Source organism: Macrotis lagotis, chromosome 7, assembly GCF_037893015.1.
Source record: "Macrotis lagotis isolate mMagLag1 chromosome 7, bilby.v1.9.chrom.fasta, whole genome shotgun sequence".
Classification (NCBI taxonomy): domain Eukaryota; kingdom Metazoa; phylum Chordata; class Mammalia; order Peramelemorphia; family Peramelidae; genus Macrotis; species Macrotis lagotis.
In genome coordinates, this window is record NC_133664.1 from 191059605 (window position 1) to 191085479 (window position 25875).

General features: G+C 35.1%; 1 protein-coding gene and 1 pseudogene across 2 annotated transcripts in view; one reads left to right on the plus strand and one right to left on the minus strand.

The window, feature by feature from the left end:
• PDE3A (phosphodiesterase 3A) overlaps positions 1–25875 on the minus strand; it is a 399420-nt gene that overhangs the window by 164879 nt on the left and 208666 nt on the right. The window lies entirely within an intron of this gene.
• LOC141493568 (starch-binding domain-containing protein 1-like) lies at positions 1005–11625 on the plus strand (annotated as a pseudogene).

Genomic DNA, 25875 nt, shown 5'->3' on the forward strand with positions numbered 1-25875 from the left:
TCTAATAGCATTGAACACCATCTCTCATCAACTTGAGCCACATCTTGTCACTTGACCCAGAGGAAAAAGTGAGGCTAGTAATTTTGCACAGCCCTCCCTCACTTAAATCCAATTCACTATCATATCATGACATCAACTCCCTGATGTCATGGTCCTTTTCAAGAACTAAGAAAATCGACATTTTACTTTTAAATCCATTGAGAAAAAAACAAACAAAACATGAAACCAGTAGTACAGATATTGATTCATTATGGGTTACTTTTCAAGTCATGCTCGAAACTTCATCTTCAAATAGCAATTGCAAGAATTCAATATTCAATTTCCTAGGTTTTAATTTTTTTCCTATATATTTTCTCTTACACTGTGCTATCCAATGGGTGAAATGAGTAGAATTTTTTTGTAGTTTGATCATTCTTTGACATGACCCTTTTTTAGTTCTGGGACATAAACTGACCTTTTCTAATATGCAGATGATGCCATTCTGGTGGCAGAAAGTGAAGATGGGGGCGAAAGTGGAGAAGGTGGTTTGAAGTTTAACATTAAAGAAAAAGATTAAGATTATGGCATCTGTTACCATTACTTTCTGCTAATGGTAGAGGGAGAAGAAATAGAAGCAGAGTCAATTTTTAGAATAGTCTCAAAGATCATTGGGAATGGTGAGTACAGTCATGAAATTAAGAGACATTTGTTCTTTGGAAGACAAGCTAAGGCAAATTTGGACAGTATACTATAATGTACATATATTACTTTACTAACAAAGCTAGGATTTTTCCCATAATAATATATGACTGTGAGAGCTGGACTATAAGGAAAACTAAAGATTGCAGAATTGATGTTTTTGAATTGTAGTCCTAGACAGCAAGGGGATCAAAGCAGTCAATATTTAAATTAATGTGACTAGTCAGTGGAAGGACTGAAACTAAAGTTTAAATATTTTGGCCACATGATGAGGAGAGAGGACTCATTGGAAAAGACTGGTGCGATTAAGATGGAAAATAAAGGGGATGGCAGAAGCTGAGACAGATAAACAGCAACATAGAAACAAGAACCTGAACTTGTATAGACTTCAAGAGATACTGGAGGACATGGGTTGATGAAGAGTTGGATGTGACTGAAGGACTAAACAACAACAGCAGTAGCAGCAACTGATAGAACACAGATTAGTAATTGTAATGATCTAGTTCACATGTCAGTTCCAAGAATCATCTCTAAAACCTTATTATTTCATTTTGCTAAACTGAATATGGAATCAAGTTGGGATTTTGGGACAGAGTTTATGACATTAGTTTTTTCTTGATATAACATCTAGTTTTAATTCATTTTAATATTTCTAAAAAATTAAAATTGAAAAAAAATGGGAAGAACAAATTGTAAAATTAACAGGTTATCTAACTTTTTTGAATGAAAGTGGGCTTCCTCATCTCACATTAGTCTGGAAGTATCAGGATTGCTTATAGTACCGATTCTAATCTAGAAATGGGATGAGCCCCATTTCTTACCTGAGCTAGATTAAATCCACCTTGCTGCTGGAGACTTACTGTATTGGTGCCAGACTTAGTATGGCTACCCAATCAACTTTTAGCCTAAAAGGATTCAATTCATTCACATTCACATAATTCAAGATTTTCACCAGTCCCAACCTCCTCAATACTAGATAAAATAGACACATATGACCACCCAGAATCTTTGATTTAAATGAAGCCAAATTCCAAAACTTGAATAGCATCTTGAGAATGAAAGTTAGATTAACTATTAAATGATATTTAGTTTTTATATAATATTAATGATAATTGAATGAGTAAACAATAACATTTTGTCTGGGGCCATGAGATAAAATCAGCTATTCACATGTCCAAACACAGCCTCTTCTATGGCTACTGGATTACTTGATATCTTCTTTAACTGTTCTATGAATAATTTCATGTGTTAATTTTGTCATTCAATAGGTCAAGTGCTGAATAGGAAGGGCCCTATCTTACAGAATCATATAATTTTAGACCAACAAATGGAAGGATTTACTCCAAACTGCTCATTTTACTGATAGAACAATTGAGATCAAGGTATCAAGCTCCTTCTAGGAACTAATATTAAAATCTAGGTTTCCTGATTCCTCACTTTATATTCCTGATACTGCAATTCTGTGTATCACTCATAGCACCTGGCACTGTTTTGAGCACAAAGTAAAAACTTACTCAACTCTAGCTGAATTCAATTATATTTTCCCCAAAGGTCTGAGGCAGAGGTAACTAAGTACAGGTCTTTCACTCAAGTATAAAGGGAGGCTTTGTGGTTCTTCTCCATTTCTCAACAGTTGCAAGTTACTTCAGAATTACTTTTCTATTTCCATTTTTTTCTAAAATAATATTTCGTATGTATACCCACACATATCACAATATATACAGCAAGGTTGTTGGAGAGGAATTAAAAACTGTATTTTAATCCCAAAACTTTCCTCTTGCCTCAAGCCCTGCTTTTATATATTTCTAATCATTTAAAAAATTAAAAAATAGCAAGGATGACACAAAAGTTATGAGTATCAAAAGCATTCAAATCAGGCTAAAAAGTCTGAGTTATGGCTTACTTCTCCCAAAAATATATTATCTTTTGCATGAACATCACTCTTGATACTCTGCATTTCATTAAAGAGAACAATTTTCCCAAAGACTCAATTTGCTCATAGATTTCATGATGAATAAGAAAAATAGAATGATACAATGACAATAAGGTGGCAACAACTTTCTTTTAGGTTCATTCCACTGAGTTTCATTTGTTCTAAACATACATCTCACTGTTTAATTTGACACCTAAGTCATATAATTAATTCTTCAAGTTCGAGGCAAAAATAGTAAAATGGGGGGGTGGTGGAGCCAAGATGGTGACAAGAAAGGATCAAGTCTTAGGCACTCTCTGATAAAACTCATAAGCTAAGGACCCACAGAGGGACCCAATGAGGCAGTTCTCCTACTCAAGGTAACCTGGAAAAGAGCAAAAAGGCTCTGCTCCCCGGGGTCGGAGGGGCGTCCCACCAGAGCGATGGTCTGCCAGAGGGAAAGAACAGGGAGCACTGGGCAAAAAGTGGGGGAACAGAGGGGGACATCCGCCAGAGCAAGCACATGGAGCCCAGCCCTGAGGGCACACAGCGAGCAACATGGTATTTTAGCAGCCCAGATCAGGGAACAGAAGCAGGCAGAGCTGGTAAGCAGGAGCCCCCAGGGCATGAGCCCACTGAAGCTAGGGAGGGGAGTGAAGAGAGAGAGACTGCAGAGCTCTGTCCTCTGCCCCTGGAACAGGACTCTGGGGCTCCAACCACATTCAGATCCTGATCCCAGTCTAGGCCCCCCTGGAAGAGCAGCAGGGCCCCCCCCACCTCAGCACCGTGGCAGAGGGGAGTGCATATGTTCATTCACAGACCAGGAGGGAGGACAGAGCCTCACACACTGAGACCCTTGTGGGAATGTCCAAAAAGATCAGGAAGCACCCCAAAACAGGCACAGACTGGGAAAAATGAGCAAGCAGAGAAAAAAGAGGAACACAACTGAGAAATAATTTGCAAATGAGCCCAAGAAGGATCAAAATACTCAGTCTGAAGATGAGGAAGCACAAGCTCCTACATCTAAGGACTCCAAGAAAAACAGAAATTGGGCTCAGGCTATCACAGAGATCAAAAAAGACTTTTGAAAATAAATTAGGGAGTTAGAAGAAAAACTGGGAAAAGAAATGAGAGAGATGCAGGAAAAACATGAAAATGAAGTCAGCAGCTTACTCAAGGAAATCCAAAAAAATGCTGAAGAAAAATAGCATGCTAAAAAACAGCTTAGGTCAAATGGATAAAACAGTTCAAAAAGTTATTGAGGAGAAGAATGCTTTAAAAAGCAAAATTGGCCAGATGGAAAAAGAGATAAGAAAGCTCTCTGAGGAGAACAAATCCTTCAGACAAAGAATAGAATTCAGGGAGATTGATGAATTTACCAGAAATCAGGAATCAATACTTCAAAACCAAAAAAAATGAAAAATTAGAAAATGTGAAATATCTCATTGAAAAAACAACTGATATGGAAAACAGACTTAGGAAAGATAATTTGAAAATTATTGGAAGACCTGAAATTCATGATCAGGAAAAGAGCCTTGACATCATTTTCAAAGAATTACTACAGGAAAATTTCCCTGATAGTCTTAGAAGCAGAGGACAAAATAGAAATGTAGAGAATCTACTGATCCTCCAAAGAAAGAGATCCCAAAAAACCAACCCCTAGGAATATCATAGCTAAGTTCCAGAAGTCCCAAGTCATAGAGAAAATATTACAAGCAGTCAGAAGGACACAGTTCAAATATTGTGGAGCTACAGTCAGGATCACACAGGACTTAGCAGCAACTACTTTGGAAGCTCTTAGGGCTTGGAATATAATATACTGGAAGGCAAAAGAGCTTAGAATGCAACCAAGAATCAACTACCCATCAAGGCTGAATGTCCTCTGCCAGGGGAAAAAGATGGACTTTCAATGAACCAGGGGAATTTCAAATGTTCCTGTTAGAATGGCCAGAGCTGAAAAGGAGGTTTGATCTTCAGATACAGGTCTCGCGTGAAGCATGGAGATTGGAGGAGAAGGGGAAAATATGAGGGACTTAATGATGATAAACTGCATGCATTCCTGTATAGAAAAATGACCCTGATAATATTCATATGAACCTTCTCAGTTAATAGAGCAGGTAGAGGGAGCTTTTATAGTTGAAGCACAGGAGAAAGCTGAATTCGAAGATAAAATATGGTGTAAAAATGGAGTCAATAGAAAAAAAGGGAAATGTAAGGGGGGAAGGCAAGGGGGAATGAGGGAAACCGCTCTCATCAGAGGTGGCTAGGAGAGGAAACAGCATATATACTAAATGTGTTATAGGCATTTGTAGTAAGAAGGAGAGGGGTGGAGAGGGGGAAGGGGGGATGTGAGTAATGGAGGAGAGGATGGACCATGGGGGGAGAGTGGTCAGATATAACACATTTTCTTTTTTACTTATTGCAAGGGGCTGGGATTGGATGGCCTGTCTGGGACCACAGGCCCAGGTGGATGACGGGCCTAAGGGGTGGTAGGGGGGCTCAGGGCCTCTTGGCCCCAGGGCCAGGGATCTGTCTGCTGTGCCACTCAGCTACCCTACAGCAGAGTCAGAATGAAAGGAGAGAGAAAATATAGTACATGGTAGTAGAGAAATACCAAAGGAGGGAGTTGTGATCAGCAATGGCAACAGTGGAAACATATGGAAGTAACTTTTGCCATGGACTTATTATAAAGAATGTGATCCACCCACGACAGGGTTGTTGGTGTTGGAACAAAGACTCAAGCACATTTTTTATTATTATTACTTTTTTGGGGGGTGCAGGGTAAATGGGGCTGGGTGGCCTGCCTGGGGCCGCATAGCAGGGTGATCGTTGGGTGTCTGAGGCCAGATTTGGACCTGGGTGCTCCTGGCTCAAGGGCCAATGCTCTGTCCACTACCCAGCCACCCCTACTATTATTACTATTTTATTTTATTTGGTTTTTTTTTTCTTTTTTCTTTTTTTTTGTTTTTTGCAGGGCAGTGGGGTTTGGGTGGCTTGCATATCACGCAGCTGGGTGATTGTTTGGGTGAACGGGGCCAGATGTGGGCTTGTGTGCTCGTGGTTCCAGGGCTGGTGCTCTGTCCATTGCACCACCTGGCCATACCTACAATTATTACTATTATTTTTTTATTTTTAATTTTTTTCTCTCCCCTTTACTACTGAAGCAAGTCTATATTGATGGGGGGAGGGGTATCTTGTTTACTCTTAAACAAGAATATTTTACTAATGTAAAAATAACATTAATTGTACAAAATGAGAATAAATATTAAATAAAAATAAATATTAAAAAAAACCTGTACCTACAGGGAAACACTTTATAAGTGGATATAATTAAAAATGAAAAGAAAATTGAACTGGAAAAAAATAGTAAAATGGAGAGAGCTTTGTCCTCAGAATTAGGAAGATCTTCTTGCCTCCTATTTATTATCAAGAATCAATACTATGATGACCATATTCCTATGATTTGAAGTAAGTAGTGCTTCATATGCATCATAGGATGATGCTTAATTCATGTTTGCAGACTCTCAGAACTGGGGAATATTTTAGAGGCCATCTATTCCAAAAAATAATTGAAGAAAAATCCATTTTGAAATACAGTTAGCTAGACTTTTTGATGACTTTTGTGAAGAGAGATATATGTGCTTTAGTGACAGTGAAATGCTTTTGAACCATTCTAATTGTTAGAATACTATTTCCTAACATCAATTCAAAAATTTGAGACTGAAATTTCTGGGGAAGAACAGAATAAATCTAAATCATGAGCTAGGAGGCTATGTACCATAATTAAAGTAGTTTAGGATGATCAGTTTGGAGACAAAGCAAATGTGGTTCAGCATTAGAAAAGTTATAAAAATATCACAAGGATATGAAAATTTGTGATTTTGTCAGTGTGGGGAACTCTTCAATAATTACATGCAAAGAGTCAAAATAACTAATATTACAGGTATTTACATTAAAGAAACTGTTTGGCATTACTCTATTTTATTCACAAAGCTAGGAAAATGGAAAAAAGTTAATGTTGACAGTAATTTAACAAGAAAATTGATGAAGCATTAAAATAGTTCTACTGATCTGGAAAACCCACAAATTAGTATTCATGACAGTCTAAAAATCTGTTTGGGGATGTCCCTATAAGATCTATCAGCTACAAAATCCTATTCCACTGCCTCATAGAGGCATGGAGATAACTTTGGATTATCAAATGTTATGCCAGCAAAATGCAAACAGTGGCTGATTCTAACATACTGAAAAAACTTCTTGTATTACTCTGACAATATGTAATGTTTGCCTTCTAAGGACTACTCTAGCTAAATCTAGTTTCAACCTTTGTTTAGTGATAAATTCCAAAGTCATAGAAAGTAAGAAACAATAAAAATATTTTGAAATCTAAAATAGACTCAAATTTAAACATTTTTTACATATCTTCAGAGAGAAAGTCATGGGGGGGGGAGAAGAGAATGTCCTTTGGGTTAAGAATTGGAATTTGAAAACTACTTTGTTTTAGAAATTCTCAATATGTGATTCTTTCTAATAACCAATAAGCACACATACAACTGGAGTAATTGATAAAAAAAAGCATTCTTGATATTCTCAATATAAACAAAACCAGAAAAAAAGGAACCAAAGGGAAAGATGGATTAAATATTTTTTAATCAAAGAATCAGATAAAGAAATTGGTAGTATGAGTTTTAGCATGTGTAACATGAAACATCATTTTATAGGATAATTTTTCATTACTGCAGTCATAATATGGATTTGTGAAAAGATTACTATGAAATGTTTGAGCACAAATATCTGTTACAGGGCATGAAAAGTAGAAAAATATTAAAAAGATATCCAAATTTAAAAATCCACTGTGATACTTTATTACTTTGATGCAAAATATGTACCAGACTACTTGTAGAAAATAGAAGGCTCTTACCTCTAGATTATGTATAATTCTTTCAATAAAAGAATCAGAAGATGCTAGACATGGTAAGGACCAAATAATATCCTAAAAATAATATCTATATTTTAACAGTCAGGAAATGACATTTTATTGATGTGAGAGTCACTAAATAGCCAACTGATAAACTTGATTTTCACAGGTAGAAAAACTGATGAAAATTGTCTATGCTCAAATCAGAGAATTCCTTGATGACAGTGAAAGCAGGAAACAGGCAAGACTTTTGGAAGAGCAATTCTAGAGTAGTCTGCATCCTTAATATTAGACAATTGACTGAAAGATTTAGAAAATTGAACTGTTCATAATCTGAGTTGAATATTAAAAAAATTATGTGATAAAGCAAAATTCTGTCTTTAAAGTTCTTTTTCAAAGAGGTGTCTCTTTCCATATATCAATATTAGGTAATCATCTTTAGGATATAATAACAAAGATATCGTATGTTCAGCAAGTCTGTGATGGTAAAATAAATAGCAAGATGATGCAAAACCAAGAGATATATGCTCAAAGTAATTCATCACTGTCACCAATGAGTTCCAGTGTAAAGTTTAAATTGAAAAAGGATTCCCTAGAGATAGTGAGGTTCTGCAGACACTCCAGCTTATGGATGATCATGTTGGTTGTAGTAAAATACATAACTCCACAAAGCTTCCTGAGTAGGATCTGGACCCACTAACCGACACAACAAAAAACAAAAAACCAGGCCCCTAAAGACACAGGAAAAAATATAAGTGAATGAAGAATATCTCTTGCCCAGCTTACAATATGAAATTAGATGGTTAATCTATAGAGGTCATCCAATAGAATATATTAGATAGACACCAAATATTGACAGAGAATTAGACTTAGAATGTCAAAACAGATAGAAAGAAAGTGAAATTGATTGCCTCTGGAAATTTCCAAAACTTGTTCGTAATCCACAATCACTACCCATAGCAAAAATCAAATTTCAAATGCCAACATTTTGTTGATCGTATTTATGTTGAGAAGTTATGTCACAGTTTATAAAATATGAAGAAAAACAGATATTGTTTAATGGGTATATAAAAAAGCACATGTATTTAAACAGGCTATAAAATGCATAAAGAATGAAGTAGAGAGGGGAGAGAGAGGAGAGAAAGAAGGAGGAGAAAGAGAGGGAAGAGGAGGAGTAAAAGGGAGACAGAAAAGAGAAAAGGAGGAGAAAGGGAAGAAGAAAGAAGGAAGAAGGGAAGGAAAGAAAGAAGAAAGAAAGGAAGGAAGGAAGGAAGGAAGGAAGGAAGGAAGGAAGGAAGGAAGGAAAGAAGGAAAGAAACAAAGAAAGAAACAAAGAAAGAAACAAAGAAACAAAGAAAGAAACAAAGAAAGAAAGAGGAGGAAGAAGAAAAGGAGAAGCAACAGACTAAACTATGAGATCAAGGAAAGGAATAATAAGACATAAAAGATGGCCTTGCTAATGATGAGCTATCTCCATTAGCACCCTTGTGTAAATAAAGGGATAGAGGCTCCCAATATATTGAAGGAGTTCTTCTGTGGTGACCTTTGGAAAGGGATTTCACTTAGGTTTCAAAATCATAGATGAATTTTTTTATCAATATTCTTCATTATACACACACATGTGTGCAAGCATGTCTGTGTGTGTTATCTTATCTCTGGATCTATGGTGGTAATCATATAGAGAACTTTTCTGTTGAGGAAATTAACTGTTTAAATGAAGATGAGCAACTGTCCTGCAAGTTACATAGCCTTATAAAGTTGCCTGGGGACACTGAGAAGTTGTGACTTTCTAAGGTCACAGAAAACATAGAATATGTTTCAGGCAGCATTTAAAGCTATGTCTTCCCAATTTCAAGATTAACTCTCTAGTCACCATCATGCTATGTTATGTCATTTTATGCTATATATCAAAATACACCATGTTGTGACATATATCATTTTACCTATATATTTATATTTATCATTCAATTATGTTTCTCTCCTGTATTTTCATAAACTAGAATTATGTCAAGTTGGTATGAAAAAAATGGGATGATTTTTCATCTTCTTTTTAACAGAAATAGTAAAACTAAGTTCAGTTTGGTCCATTGATTGTAATTCAAATAAATAGCAAAATATAATGAAATTCTGCCCATCAACTGGTGAATGGCTAAACAAGTTATCATACATGAATACTATGGAATATTATTGCTCTGTAAGAAACCATAAAATGGTCAGAATCTAGAGAAGCATGGAATAAGTTACAGGGTCTGATGCTGAGTGAAGGGAGTAGAACCAAGAGAACAATGTACACATTAACAACATTATGAGATGAACAAACTTGATGGAAGCCATTCCTCTCAGCAGTTCAGAGAGCTAGAACATTCATATTAGACCAGGTATGGGCAATGTTATCCCCATCCAGAGGAAGAAAAACAAAACAAAAGAAAAAAACAATCCTTCAGAATCTGATGAACACTTTATAAAAATTATCTCATATATCTCTTTTCCTTAATCTTAATTTCTCATAACAAAAATGACTAATCTGTAAACATATTTATCAAAATTATGTATATATAATACTAACCTGACTGTTAGGTGATGGGAAGGGAAGGTGGGAGGAAATATTAACTTACATATGTACATATGGATGAAAAAAATAAATAAAATTTTAAAATATATTGAAATTCTCATTCACATAATATATCATCCATTTCTATTAAAATACTAATATAAAATTCAGCTGCTTAAGTTCTGTGAGATAAAATCTCTTGAGTTTAAACTGTAATTATTTGCTGATAGTGAGTAGAGGAAGTTAGCAGAAGAGACTATCTCCTGAGTCAAGTTCTTGTCTCCTTGTAGTTGTGGAAACCTAATTACACACACACACACACACACACACACACACACACACACAACTACACAGACCACACATACAAAACATACCCCCCACATACACACGCTAATTTTTTATTCAACAAATGTATTAAATGATTACTAATTTGCTTAATAAAAAATAGTTGACACTAAGAAATGAGCATGTTCCCTGAAATAAAGTATCTCCTCCAGGATCACTGCATTGTCAATGTAGAGGGGCTTGTCCCATTCAGTGATAATATGAGCTACATTTGCAGGTAGGTGTGGACAGTTATGGAGGGTCATGTTAGTTGTAGTGAATCCCAATATGCCACAAAGCCTCCTGGATAAGATCTGGACCCACCAAACAAAAGTAAAACTAGTAGAGGTGACAAAATTCCAGCCAAACTATTTAAAATCTTAAAAGATGCTGAGTCCAAGAGCAGCAACCTTGAAGGTCCAACATGGAAATCACAGAATGCTTCTACCCAAGACTTTGACTGTCTGAGACCAGGGGAGCAGCTGAACTCCACACAGTTGCAAGGGACAGAATCTCTACCTCTCTCAAGATATACTACCTCCTGGAACCCCTCAGAAGTCTTAAGGAGTTAAAGCCCAGAATCTTCTGGACTAGTAGATCAGCTAAAAGGACAAATAACATCCAGCCAGCCAGCTGAATGTGCCTCAGGGAAGTTCCCTTCTAACAACTTATTCATGGACAAACATGAAAAAGAGTTGAAAACTCTACAGGTGCCCGGTCTAGATTTGGTAGATCATGAGGAGTGGGAAATAGTGCCCAGGCATTCAGTGTGGAGAGATGCTAGTAAAGGCAAAAGGTCTGAGTCCTCTCATGTTGGTGTCACTGTGCTTGGACTCCAGATATTGAATCCAAACCAGGTTCTAGAATATGGAAGAGACCCACTCAAAAACGCCAAAGGTCAAGATGCTCATTTGAAAACAAAAAGAGTGGCAGCAGTGTCCCCATTGTCTCCAACTCAACATTCAGTTTTAGGTTCAATATGTCACCATGTCTGATGCTACCATAGTGGCAGTAACTGGAGACCATGAAAGCCTAGGCAATTGGCACTGTTACATCCTACTCCAGTGTGACAAGGATTGGCTTCGGTCTAGATGTGTCCCCTTGCCAATGGATACAGAACTGAAGTCGAAATTTGTGATAGTGGAGAATGGGAGCAGTGTCCATTGGGAAGAATGAAGGAAGGGACTTCTAAATTCAGGACAGGAAGATGAGATAGTTCATAAATGGTGGAGCTGTCACTGACTGGTTCAGGGAAGCATCGGAATAACTTTAAGGACTATTGGGCTTATTTTAATTATTACTTTAGACAAATTCCATAAGAACCAGAACTTCAAAGTCATCCTCAGTAGCACATGGAATTTATCAGGAATTATTGATCTCTTTTATGTAAAGATGCTGTTTCTGAATGTGTCTCCTTCTTTCCCTCCCCCACCCCCGCCCCTGCCACTCCATGTAGCTTCCATTGATGATCGTGCACTGGCTCATTTCTACTTCACTGCTCCTAGACTTGGTGCAAGGAGCTGGGTTAAGGGGCTTTGTTGAGTGTTCATAGTGGGAAACAAGACTGAAACCTGTGGAGTTTTATTATTTTCTTTGAAGGTCACCTGATGAAGCCTGGAAGGATTTACATGAACTGAAACTTAGCGAGATGAGCAGGACCAGAAGAACATTGTACACCCTAACAGCAACATTATGGGTGATGGTCAACTTTAATGGATTTGCTCATTCCATCAGTGCAACAATCAGACACAATTTTGGGGTATCTGCAATGGAGAATACCATCTGTATCCAGAGAAAGAATTGTGGAGTTTGAAAAAAAAAAGACTAAATACTATTACCTTTAATTTAAAAAAAAACTGCTATCTTATTATGTAATTTTGCTATCTTGTATACTTTATTTTTCTTCCTTAACGATATGATTTCTCTCTCATCACATTCAACTTAGGTCAATGTATACTATGGAAATAATGTAAAGACAAACAGACTGCTTTCTGTGGGGGGTGGGGAAAGGGAAGCAAGATTAGGGGAAGAATAGTAAAATTTAAAATAAATAAAATCTTAAAAAATAAAATAAAAGTCACCTGATTCCCACTAAGTTTAATGAATAATGATGGAGTCCTTTGCACTCAGTTTCAGAGTAAAGGAATAATGTTGTTGCCTTTCTTTGTACCTCCTGTGTCTGGTACAAATGCTCATTGAGTGCTTGATTAATGTAGTGAAAGAGTCTGGTCTTAATATCATTTTAGGCTAGCTTCCATCAGCCTAGGTTAACATTTTGAATATTACTTTTGTTTGTTGTTGTGTTCTTGAAGGGAGAAGTATGTCTATTTTTAGCTTAGTTCTCTCAATGACTGACATGGTCAGTACCCTGACTGCTCTCTCTGGATATGGGGCAAAAGAAGAAAAATGTGAATGCCAGTGGGAGTAGGTTCCTTAATAGAATATCTCAGAAAATCAGGTACTGTTATGATAACGTTATGGATTCAACTGAGGCTCCTAAACCATATACTTCTGAGTGCTCCAATCTTGAAAGAAGAAAATTCCAGCCTGGAATATTCACTATCTTTTATTTCCATCTTTTTCCCACAGGCTTTGTCCAATATGTATGTAATATGTCTGTCCACACTCACAGTTCTGACTGGCAGTATGGGGCTCTATAATCACAGTATGATGCTGGTTATAGGTAAGCTAGGACAAGACTGCTATCCTGAAAATCTTGGGGAAAATGCTTTTAGGGTTTTTAGAACTATTTGTGGGCCAAGAAGCAACAATTAAAATGGTATCAGTTAAAGATGATTGGTTTAAGATTGGAAAAATAGCATGACAAGGCTGTATATTTTTTACCTTATTTATTTAACTTATATGCAGGGTACATCTTGTGAAATGTCAGTTTAAATGAATCAAAAACCGGAATTATGTTTGCCAAGAGAAATATTACCAATCTCAGATGCAGATGATATCATTCTGATGGCAGAAAGTAAAATAGAATAAAGAAGCCTCTTGATGAGGGTAAAAGAGGAGAGTAAAGGTGACAAGAAACTTACCATATTTAAAAAAAAGATCTTGGTCTCAGATTGTGACCATGGAGATGGAATTAAAGACATTTGCTCCTTGGAAGGAAAAGTATGGCCACACTTGACAGCATTCTAAATAGCAGAGATATCATCTTGTCAAACATAGTCAATATAGTCAGAGCTATACAATAGCAAAATATGTTGAACTACAAGGAAAGCTGAGTAATGCAGAATCAATACTTTTTTTGGTTGTTTTATTTTTGCAAGGCAATGGGGTTGAGTGACTTGCCCAAGGTCACACAGCTAGGCGATTCTTGAGTGTCAGAGGTCGGATTTGAACTCAGGTCCTCCTGACTCCAGGGCTGAGGCTCTATCTACCATGCCATCTAGATGCCCCAGAATCAATACCTTTAAGTTATCTTGATGGAGAACAAATTTGAGAGTCCTTTGGAGAACATATGAATCAATATTTAAAGATATTACTTCTGAATATTCTTTGGAAGGAATGGTCACTGGAGCTGAAACTTAAATACTTTGCCCACATAATTAGAAGACAGAACTCATTGGAAAATTTTGTGGTGTTAGGAAAGAATGAAAGCAAAAGGACAAGGGCATGGCAGAGTCTGAGATGAATAGATGGTATCATGGAAACAGCAAACATAAGTTCAGACAGACTTCAAGAGACAGTGATAGAAGATCCTGGTATACTATGGGCCAGGGAGGTCATGAAGAGTCAGATCCAATTGAAGGAATGAACAATAAGAAGCAGTATGTAAACAATATGAAGCAACAAGAATTATGAAGCAGTAATGAGAACTTCATGGCTTATGGTGTGTGTGTGTGTGCATGTGTGTATGTGTGGGGGGGTGTGTGAGTGTGTCTGTGTATCTATGTGCATACACATGCATGCACAGGATAGACAAAAAGACTTTTAATTCATAGTCCTTCATCTTATATTTCAGAAAAATACTATATCCACACATCTCATAACATAAAACAGAAAAACTTCTACTTTATTTTAAAAGATATTAAACCGGTTAAGTCCCTAAATTTCATCACTATAATTAATACACTAAGTAATGAAAATCAGTTTGTGCTAATGGATAGAACCAGGCAAGAAGATAGACGACGTGTGTGTGTGTGTGTATAAAGCCAATCTAGCAAGTATAGTAGCATGACTAAATAAGTCACTAAATCCTCTCATTGTTCCAAGAGCCTATAAAAGACTAAATTGCAGAAAGGTTGCTGATCTGTAATTGGTAGGTAAAAGAATCCTCACTCAGCAGCTTCAACTTAATCCTAGGTCTAAATCAAACAAAAGCAATATACTATTTAATTAGCTACTACTCTGGATAGCTAGATAGCAAGATAAACATATCTATATATACATATATAATTATATCTATTCATATATACTTATATGTATAAAAGCATGCATATATATATATATATATATATATTTATATATATTAAGTATATATGGCAGATACATGGTTCAATGGAGCAGTTCAAATCCAGGTTCAGAAACTTACTAGCTATGTGGCTCTGACCAAGTCACTTAACTTCATTTGCCCTTCTTGTAGTTGTTAATTCTCTTTAATTGTGTCTATCAGTGATCCCATTTGAGGTTTTCTTTGCAAATACTCAATTGGTTCAGCATTTCCTTCTCCAGTTCATTTTACAGATGAAGAAACTGCCTTAATCCCCTGAAGAAGGAAATGGTAAACACTGGAGTATCTTTGCCAAGAAAACTACAAGAGCAGTAAGGTTCATAGGGTCACAAAGAATTGGACTGGACTGAATGACAGTTTTCACACATATAAACACATAAACATTATAACTACACGTATATAGTTGTATTTGCATATATGTATGTATGCATTGTACTATCATTGCTATGTGTTATTTTATATACCTCTACCTACAGGGAGAAAGACATATAACTATCAAACTGTTTCAGACTGACCAATTTTCCCTCTTTGTTTTTGTTACTGTAACTAGATTAGATAGAGCAGCAGTAATTAAACTGGTTAACAATTATCTCAATTGTTAAATCAAAAGACCTTTGTATCCTCAGTCACTACACTCTTCTTTCTTGGCTTCAAATGAACTATTCTTTCTTAGTTCCTTCCTATTTGTTTGACCTTTTATTTGTCAGCTAGGTGATGCAAGAAGAATACTGAGCCTGCAGTATGGAAGATTTGAGTTCAAATATATTCTCAGAAACTAACTATATGATCCTGGACAAGTCACTTAAAGTTCCTTCAATGGAGATAATAATAGGAAGGTCCTATCTCCCAGGAATAATGAAAAGACCAAATAAGATAATATTTGCTAAGTGCTTAGCACAGTGTCTGAAACATAGTAGAGGCTTAATAAATGTTTCTCTTCTCATACCAGATGACCAATTACCTTCTACCTCTGTAAAAGACTATCCTAGATCCTCTTTACTTCTCTCTATATGGTTTCATTTTTGTACAGGCAACTACTAATTGTATATATTCACCTCTAATCTCTTTAATAATCTCTTAACATCATGGGGCAGCTAGGTGGCACGTGGATACAGCACTGGCCCTGGAGTCAGGAGGACCTGAGTTCAAATGTGACCTCAGACACTTAATAATTGCCTAGCTGTGTGACCTTGGGCAAGTCACTTAACTCCATTGTCTTAAATAAATTTAAAGAAATTAAATAATCTCTTAGCATCAGAGACAGAGTCAAAATGGTGGAGTAGAAGCAGGGACTGCCAGAGTTCTCCCCCCAAACACTCCAAATACATTTAAATAGTAACACTAACCAAATTTTAGAGTGGTGGAACCCACAAAAAGACCTAGTGAAAAAATTGTCCAGCCCAAGGCATCTAGGAAGATCTGTGGGAAGTATAATGTTGCACTAGGGTTAGAAAAAGTCTGTCCTCAACACAGTTTAAAAGACTTGTGATGAAAAAATACCATCCAAATCTAGTAATGGAACTGTAGAGTTTAAATACACCAAAGTTTATTATCTTCAGTTTTTAAAAGTTATTATATGTATGTGTATATATATATATATATATATATATATTTGATTCTTCTTTCACAAAATGATGAATATAGATTTATGTTTAAAATAGTTAGACATGTATAATTTATATTAGATTTCTGTTAGGGGGAGGGGGAGGGAAGGGAGCGAGGGAGAAAGTGTGAAACTCAAAAAACATCACCAAAAATTAATTGTTGTAAATAGTTGGAAAAATATAAATAAATAGGGTGTTTACTTTGAATGACCCTTAAAAAGTAATTGTCTTTGATTATTGTACTATTGAGATGAGTAAATCTATCATGGGATTAAGTTTTACCAAAAAACTTTTCACCCCAGCAGAATTAACAAGTAGTTCTACTTACATATTTTTGACAGCACACTTGCAAAAATAGAGTGAAAAGATATTGAAGGGTACTTAATTTGGTTTTTTCTCTCTCGGGCAAAAAAGCAGTGATAACTCTATTTAGCATGACATTGAATCTTTTTGGTAAGCTTATAATTCTTGGGAAAATGCTTATTAATATGCTATACTCAGGCAGTTTTGCTGCTTTGAATATCCTGGACACTATCACCTAGTGTACCTGTTCCTTCCTAAGAGATTTTTGCATTGTTCTTTTCAGACAAGGGCACCTTCTCTTTGAAAAATCATATTAAGCATTCACATCATTCCAATTAGATGAACTGACTGATCTTTATAATGTTAAAGAGTATTAAATTATTTCAAAAACTTTATAAAAGGTCTTATGAAAACATGTCATAGGAGGCAATATTATCCATTTTTGATATATCACATATTTTGTTATTTTTATCTTGCACATTATTGCAAACACCATATTACCTGGAAACATCTTGTCATTGGTCCTTTGAATGTAGTATATAACAACTGTGAGGATTTGTGCATATTATAGAGAGTACTAATGCATATGACATCCCTGGGATGCAGACTTTTCAAGGAGATTGAGAGAAAAAGAATGTCAGCTATGTATGTGACAATTTATTCACTTCTTTATGTCATTTGCTTTTGAAAGGACTCTTTTAGCAGGCAAGAGTTACTTTTTCAGGGAGAAATTCATCACACTATTTCAGGACTAAAGGAAATAAAATGAAAAAACAAAGTGAAGTGAAAGAGTTCAAGGCAAGGAAGAAAGAGAACCACAGTTTCTATGGCCCTTTACACCAGTGATATTTACTGCATAAATACAACTTAAATTTAACTGGGTGCCTGGGGGAGTTAGAGTACTTATAAATCCCTGCTATCTCATGATATAGGGATTAGTTCAGATAGTGGCACTAGGGAATCAACTCCAACCTAGAAAAGCTTTGTCTTTCTAAGGGTCTGGGTCCAGGGAATAAATAATTTTACTTAGTCTTATATAATCTTGATGACCTTAATTAAGGACCTTGGGAGAGGTAAATTAATAAGACGCATGGCCAGTAACATGATGAACAAGAGCTTCTGAAGAGAGCAGGTCAGAAGAAAACAAGTCAAGCAATCTGAAATAGAAAGACAAATTCACAATCCCTAGATAAAGTCAGAGATGTTGAACCATGAAAGATTAAGTTGAGATCTTCCCTATCAGCTGTCTTGGTTTAAAGAGAAGGAACTTCCTAAGAACATTGAACTGAAGCTTGTCTGGGGCAGGGAGTACCTAGTAAACATGTTTTGGGGTCAACACCTGGGGAATTCGTCCATCCCTGGATGTTTACCTCGACACCTGGGAAAAGTGACTGTACTCAGGATCTGAGGCTATTTTGGCTGAAACTTCCTGTATCACTGAGTTCAGGCTTGTTTTTGGATCTGTGCCATTTTTGTGTGAGCACTATAAAGGTCATACTTGGGAAAGTGGGCTTTGGAAGTAATCCCTTTAGGAAAGGATGCTCTGCCAAAGGAACTTTCCCATTGAGTCACTGGATGCTATGTTGTGACTCGACTTTCTCAGTCAACCATATTTCCAAGCTTTAGAGCTTCCTTGTTTGGGCAACTTTTCTTTATCTTTTACCTCTCCTTTTCTCTTTATTTATGCTGATGTTTTTCCTTCATATATACATATATGTAATTCACATCTTTTGGGTTATTAGTATAGTAATCATTAAATTTTCATTTAAAGACTTAAGACACAGTGAGTGTATCATTGTGGGACAGCTTTGAGTTGACCAAATTAAAAATCTGTGCAGTCCATCATCCTTTTGTTATAGATGTAGGTCCAGAAACAAAACACATAGAAATACAACTGAAGATTCTTTTTCCAAAATAAAATCTACATGCTAATGTTGAAGGAAGAAGCAAGTTACATAATCTTTAATTGCCACTTGGAAGAGAGGAAGAAAGGAAGAAGATAAAAAAAAGGAAAAGGAAAAAAGAAAAAAGGGGTAAAAGAAAGTGCTAAATTTTTAACAGCATCCATTACAAGTTCACCTACTTTAGAACAGAATCTGTAATTTGCAACTTTGAATCTACAAGTATGACATAATGTGAAAATTACTTTGCAAATATTGAGGAGAGTGGATTTTCTATGTTCTATTTACCTTGTTAAGTAGAGTCCCCTGTTTACATGTTAAATATAAACATCACATGTCTGTGAAATTGCTCCTTTAACTTTTAGGAAAGTTATAGATGCATTCTCACTGGCCAGGGTTTGTCTTGAGTCTTCATAAACATGAAATATGGCTTAGTGGGAAATGTGAAAAAGTGAGAGAACCCAAGCTCTACATATAAGAAAATTATGTGATATCATCTAAGAAATCTTCCAAAACTGGAGCACAAGACAGATGTTCCATTGATGTATACTGACCAAATTGTTGAATCTGAATGAACAGTTTATACCTATGAAGTCTGATCTTCATTAAACATTTTGCTGAATTGAAGTATATGTGAAATTTACAGCTGTGAACAAAGTGATGCTAGTTGGATTAAGAATCACAAGGAGCTAGTTGCCTGATATGAATTGTGAGTCCCAGAAATTTCCAATTTGCAAGAATTTTGCTCCACAAAATTTGTTCCATGAAAGTGTTTATCATCATTACAACTGAATATATTTATAAATACATGCACAAACATGCTATTTTAATGTTTTTCTCTATAGAATTTTGTTATGTTTATTTATTATAGTTATCTTTATTATGAGAACAAAAATAATTTCATTTTCAATGGTAATTTACATTTAGAAATGCCGAAATGGTCAAAGAAGACCAAGAGGCCTATTTGCTTTAGTCGATTATCAGGCTAAGAGCTGCTATTCTTGCTATTCTTGCATTTGGATTTTTCATAAAAGATTTGAAGATTTTTCTGCAAAAAAAAAAATCAGGTATTTTATGCTGTCAAATTTTGGTATTTTTTACTTTATTTTATTTTGTTTTCTAGTTTAAAGACAGTGAAATGAAATGGTTAGAAGACCAGCATTTGACCTAAGAAGACCTAAGTTCAGTTCTTCTATTTGCCCTATACTGGTTATGTGACCCTGAGTAAATCGCTTTATTGTTTCAGTATTCCAGGCAACTCCTTAAGACTTAAAGTTGCTGACAAGGTTGATTTGCACTGCCATAGGAAATTTTTTTCATTAAGGAGTCCTCTTGCCAAAACACATGTCCAATCCTTATCTGTATCCCCATCACTTTTTCTGGTTCAAGTAAATTCATGCAACTGGTTTAAGTAAATTAAAGCTCATACATCCACCACATATTTCCTATTTTTGTCCCATGATTTCAAGTGAACATTTATAGAAACATTAGTTGCATTAATATAAATTTATCAGAAGCTTAAAATCAAAAATACCAATATATATGAATTTTTATGTTATTCTTTGTTTTTCTAAGTGAATCTCTGGCTAAGATGAAATTAATATGAACAGATGGGAAATTTAAGGTGGTGAAATTAAAGCAAAATTATGTTTGAATAACTGTCATTATTTTAAAGAGTTTACAGCCATTGTTTCTATACACACATATGTATTTTAATGTAGTAATAATTTCTTATTAACAATGGCAGTTAATTAGTACTGCAAAAAACCCTATAGATATTATCTAGTGAGCTAAAAATAAGAAAAACCCTTCTAAATACTAAGACTACTGTGAGATGGAAAGTGTCATAGTGGATAGAACATTCTAGAGTCAAGAAGACCTGGGTTTAAATTCTGCCTCTGATACCTATTTAGCTGTGTGACTCTGAGCAAGTCATTTGATGATTGTTTATAAAGTTGTTTATAAGGTTTCCTCAATCATTATAAAAAGGATAATAATAGCACCTTACAAGTTGTTATGGTGATCTAATGAGGTAGTTAGTGTTGGTAAAGTGCTTTGCATAGTGTCTGGAACATAATTCCACAGATATCTCACAGTAAATAAATCTATTAGTAGTAGCCACATGGTATTATTATTAATATTATTAATATTACCAGTAAAGTATTTGTCTAGGGAGAGGTGATTTCTTCCTGTGACAAACACTCATTTAAGCTTCAACTCACATAACTAGAAGCTAAGCAGGCTGCTACAACAAGAGGCTCATAACCAACCTCAGACTTTCTATCCTCTTCTCTCCACTCAAATAATCCCAAGATTTAGGAATAGACTCTCTGTGAGAAAGTTCATTCCTTCTCTCAGTTCAATAGCATCCCTGGCCATATTGTTCTCTACTCTTCTCAGTATTACCTCTTACTCCCCTGAAGTGCAATATGTCCTAGTTATAAATCTGAAATATTAATTAAGGAACCTGCTTCAAAGCCTTATTTATAATGATCACAGGTGCCACATTTCATTTTCCTCTATAGGTTAAAATGTCTCTAATAGGTTAAATGCTTAATTCCTTCTCCAAAAAAAATCCTTGGACAGACACCAAAAATTAAGTAACTGGAATTTTCTAGGTAAAATATGGATATTTTTATGTGATATGAGCATATTTGAAAAATTTGTAAAGGAAAGGAAAAGCAAGGAAAAGATATTATTACTTTTCAAAAAAGTGAGGCCCAAAACCAGCCTCTCTCAGGACCCAGATAATATGTGGGAATAGGGCATTTTATAGATATGAACTCTCAAAGTGCCCAATTAATCCTATGAAGCAAAGTCCTAAGAAAATCTGGGTATTTTTTATCTCTTTTTTAATGTAATAAAAGAGAATAAATAAATTTATAAGGCAGAATTCTAGGTAAGCCTAGAGGAAGGAAAATTCAGAAGAATTTAAATAACCCCTCTCCATATGTAATCAAATAAGAAGTATTCAACTCAGAAAGTCTTAACCTGTCACCAACTGAGAATATTACTAAATATATGTTTAGGGAAATAATCTTCAGTAACTGTTATAAATGAACACATTTTCCTTGAATAGATTCCTACGTCATCAGAACAGTCAAGAAAATAATTCTCTTCAGCTTAAACTAATACTTTAAAAGTTAACTAGACTATCCAGATTCTTATTGTAGAATTTCTGCAATTTTAAAATTCCAGTTATGTGCAAAATATGAGACATATACCAGGGGACAGATCACAGCTCATGATCAAGGAAATTGGATGCCTACAGAATATAAATGACTCCAAATTTCATCTGAATATCTAAATATTTTGGGATGCCATTTCTTGAAATATAGGCTCTCTTACTTAGTAGTTCTGGGAATGAATGAAAAGTATTTAAGTGCTCACAATGTGCCAAACACTGGTGATACAAAACTATCAAAGAAAAGGACAGAGAGAGAGAGAGAGAGAGAGAGAGAGACAGAGAGACAGAGAGACAGAGACAGAGACAAAGGGACAGAAAAACAAAATTACTGTCCTCCAGAATTTATTTTCTAATAAAAAAACACATCAGGAGAGAGGAGATTAGAAAAAAAAATATTTTGGGGAAATGTAAGTTTTAGATAGCTGGATGTATAGAAGGGATGTAAAGCTAAAACACTATCTAGTATCTAGGCTTACTAATAAATATAATGGGTTAATTGTACTGGTTTTCATACATTCAGTCACAGATCAGAGCAACTAGGCCTGAGTAAGGAAACCCAAAGATAAGCAGACTGATTGCCCCAAAGACTGAGACATGTATTCAGGAAGACCTAATTATGAAGGTCCAAGATCTCAGGTCAGGTTTGAAAGAACAGGACAGCAAAATGATGGTCTGGCCTATATGGACTTCTTCATGAGATATTATGCTTGAGCATCATCTGGTGCAAATATAACAGGTTGAGTAGATTAGTTTACACAGACTTAGAGAGGCATTCCTGTCCTGGACATGAACAATTTACAATGTCTCTCAGGTTTCCTCATTTATACAATGAGGAAATTGGCTTATGTTATCTGATGCCTTCATAATGCTAAAATCCAAGTGGAGCACTGAGTTAGACACTTGGGGCTATAAAATTTAAATCAAATGAGTAATGTCTGAAATGGATAAGATCTAGATACAATTCTATCTCAAAATAAATTAAGAATGAACTTATTTAGAATCTTAGAGACCTTGACAATCTCTTCAAGGAATTTATGATTTCAGCAATGTGGGGAATTCCTCCTATAATGAAGATGGCAACATATCATGATTGTCTGACTCTTGTCTATATAGTCCTGGAAAATCTCTATAGGCTCATCATTCAATGAACATGGGAGACCTCTTCTAATACTCTTAATATTGAATGGATGCCAGTGAAACCTGTATACTGTCCATTAGTTAGCCCTTGATCTCAACATATAAGAGGTTTACCTTTTTTCCTCTATTATAGATCTCTGATGCTATTAACTAAGAGACCTTTCAAGTCTTTTTCTATTAAAAGTGATTAAACATACACACATATGCATACATGTCCTATGTATTACCTTCAACTTTATTTTTTTAAATATTGGTATTTACTGACTCAAATATAGAACTCCCAAAGGAATACCATATTAAAATAATGAGATGTGTTTCAGAGAGATTGGTGTTTTTCAAAACACTGTAAAATTTTCCAAAGGCAATTCAGTTTATTCTCCTTCCACTGTTCAGCTCTGGATCCATTTGTAATATCTGATGTATCTAGATGCTTTCTCCCCAATGGAATATCAGAAATGGACCAAATTATTAATAAAGGGATAGAAATCTGTAAGTTTATAAATTTGGGAATGTTCTCACCCTCTTGTATAATCAGTTATTCAGATTCCCTGATTATCTTGACCAGTTTCTTGCCTATTTATACCCTTCCACCAGAAACAAAAAAGTTAACAATGCTATTAAAACCCAGTATTCTTTTGACCTAAAGACCTCTGTTGGCAATGGTTAACAGACCACCCAGTTGACTGAACTGTAATTCACTATTATTAAGCAAATAAACAATTTTGCTTGAGAGAGTAGTATTTAATAATGGCTATCAAGGAAAAGGGATTGCAATAGGAAATTTCTAGCTCAGTTCAAATATAAAAATAGAATTCCTAACAATAATGTTAAACATATGAGAGAGATAATTGTTTAAGAAAGGAAGATGATAATGAATTAACATTTAATAACTATCCTAAATTTGTAGTGTTTGCAATGGACATTTGAAAGGAAAAGGGCCAAACAATGCACCTTTTCCAGAAGGAAGAGAGAGTAACAAAAAACAATCTCAAGACCTGTATGTTAAAGTCTTGCCAACTAATTTTAGTCAAATGAGGTCATATACACAGATGCTGGACTGCTTGGTCCTGTCCTTTAGAGACCTCAGACAGCATCCAATTTTTTATTATTTATTATTCATTTTTTTTACTACTTTTCCCCCTGATATCTGAAGGTTAGATAATTTCTCATTCTACTTCTCAAACCCCTTTTTCCAAAGGAAAGTGTTGATTTAGAATTCAAAGTGTCCTTAATTAACAACAATGTCACTATCTCATTATGATCCACCTATAGATCTCCTAAGATATACTCTCAATAATAGTAATGATAAAATTAATAATAAACTTTAATATTTGCAAAGAGTTTTACAGATTATCTTGTTTGATTATCATAACAATTCAGGGGAGGAAGATGCTATGTTTGTCTCCATTTTACAGATAAGGAAACTAAGAATCAGGGAAATGATTTGTCCAGGATCTTATAACTAATAAGTGTCAAAAATAAGATTCAAACTTGGGTTCTCTTGATTGCAAATCTAGTATTGTAAATATTGTGCCACATAGATGTCACTGTTCTGGACCAAAGTGTATGTGCTTGACTGAATGGTTATTAACTATTTCTTTTCTTTGTTTGGTTTTTGTTTTTGCAAGGCAACTGGGTTAAGTGACTTGCCCAAGATCACACAGCTAAGTAAGTATTAAGTTTCTGAGACAGGATTTGAATTCAGGTCCTTCTGACTCCAGGCTTAGTGCTCTATAACTATTTATGTTCATAAATGGCTAATAGAGGTAAGGATCTAAAGAAAAAGCATGAAAAGCATTACAGATTCCTGTGAATTATAATTACCATTGCTTGCTTTTAAGAATTAAGTGGCAAAAAACAAAACTAAAAATAATTTTTAAAAAATTAAACACCAATACCCACTTAACTTTCATCTAGAGTTATGTTTACTTAGTTTTAAGAATTAGAATCTACTTCTTAGCTTCTTCCTCTTCCATTATTTTATCTTCTGTCTTTAGGACAACTGTTATATGTAAAGAAGTTCTATGTTTTCTGGAGGTGCATTTATTTAGAATTTGTCCAATATTTGGATAGTTAATTACTGCTGGGAATATAGCATGGAACTTTTTTTTTCTCTAAGTAAGAAAACAAATAATACAGCCAGGAAGTTGAAAATGAACTGGCAAATATGACAGGCAAATATGCAGACAGCATTACTGCCAAGAATGCACAATTAATGTCTACATATAAGTAGCCATCAAGCATTTTTGCTAAAAAGCAAAAAAAAACTGTTTGCTTTTCCATATAAATGGCACATAACAGAATGAACAGCTCAATGCTATTTCTCTCAATGCATCATCTTAGATCTTATATGGTATTATCTTGTAGGAAACAAAGTATCCTGGAAAGAGTATTAGACTTGGAATCAGAAAAGATCAGACATCAAATTACAAACATGGAGCTTAATATCTATATGAGCATGGGAAAGTCATAATCCCTCCAAGCCTTGGCTCTCTCCTGTGGGTATAATATTTGTAGTACTTCATTTATAGAGCTGTTGACAACATGAGAAAGTGCTTTATTGAACAATCTGCCATGTCACTGGCATTCATTTTTATTATGGTGGTACAATGCTATAGTGGTGGATTTAGAGTTGGATGACCTAAATACCACTCTCACCTCTGATACTAGCTGTGTGACTCTTAGCAAGTAACTTTACCTTTCTCAGGCTTAGTTTCCTCATCTATAAAATGGAGATAAAAATAGTACCTAACTTACAAAGTTACTGTGAGCATCAGATGAAATAACAGATACCAGTGCTTTCTAAACCTTACAATGACAGCTATATATGTATATATGTATATATATATATGTGTGTATATATGTATATACTTATATGCATGCATATATAAATAG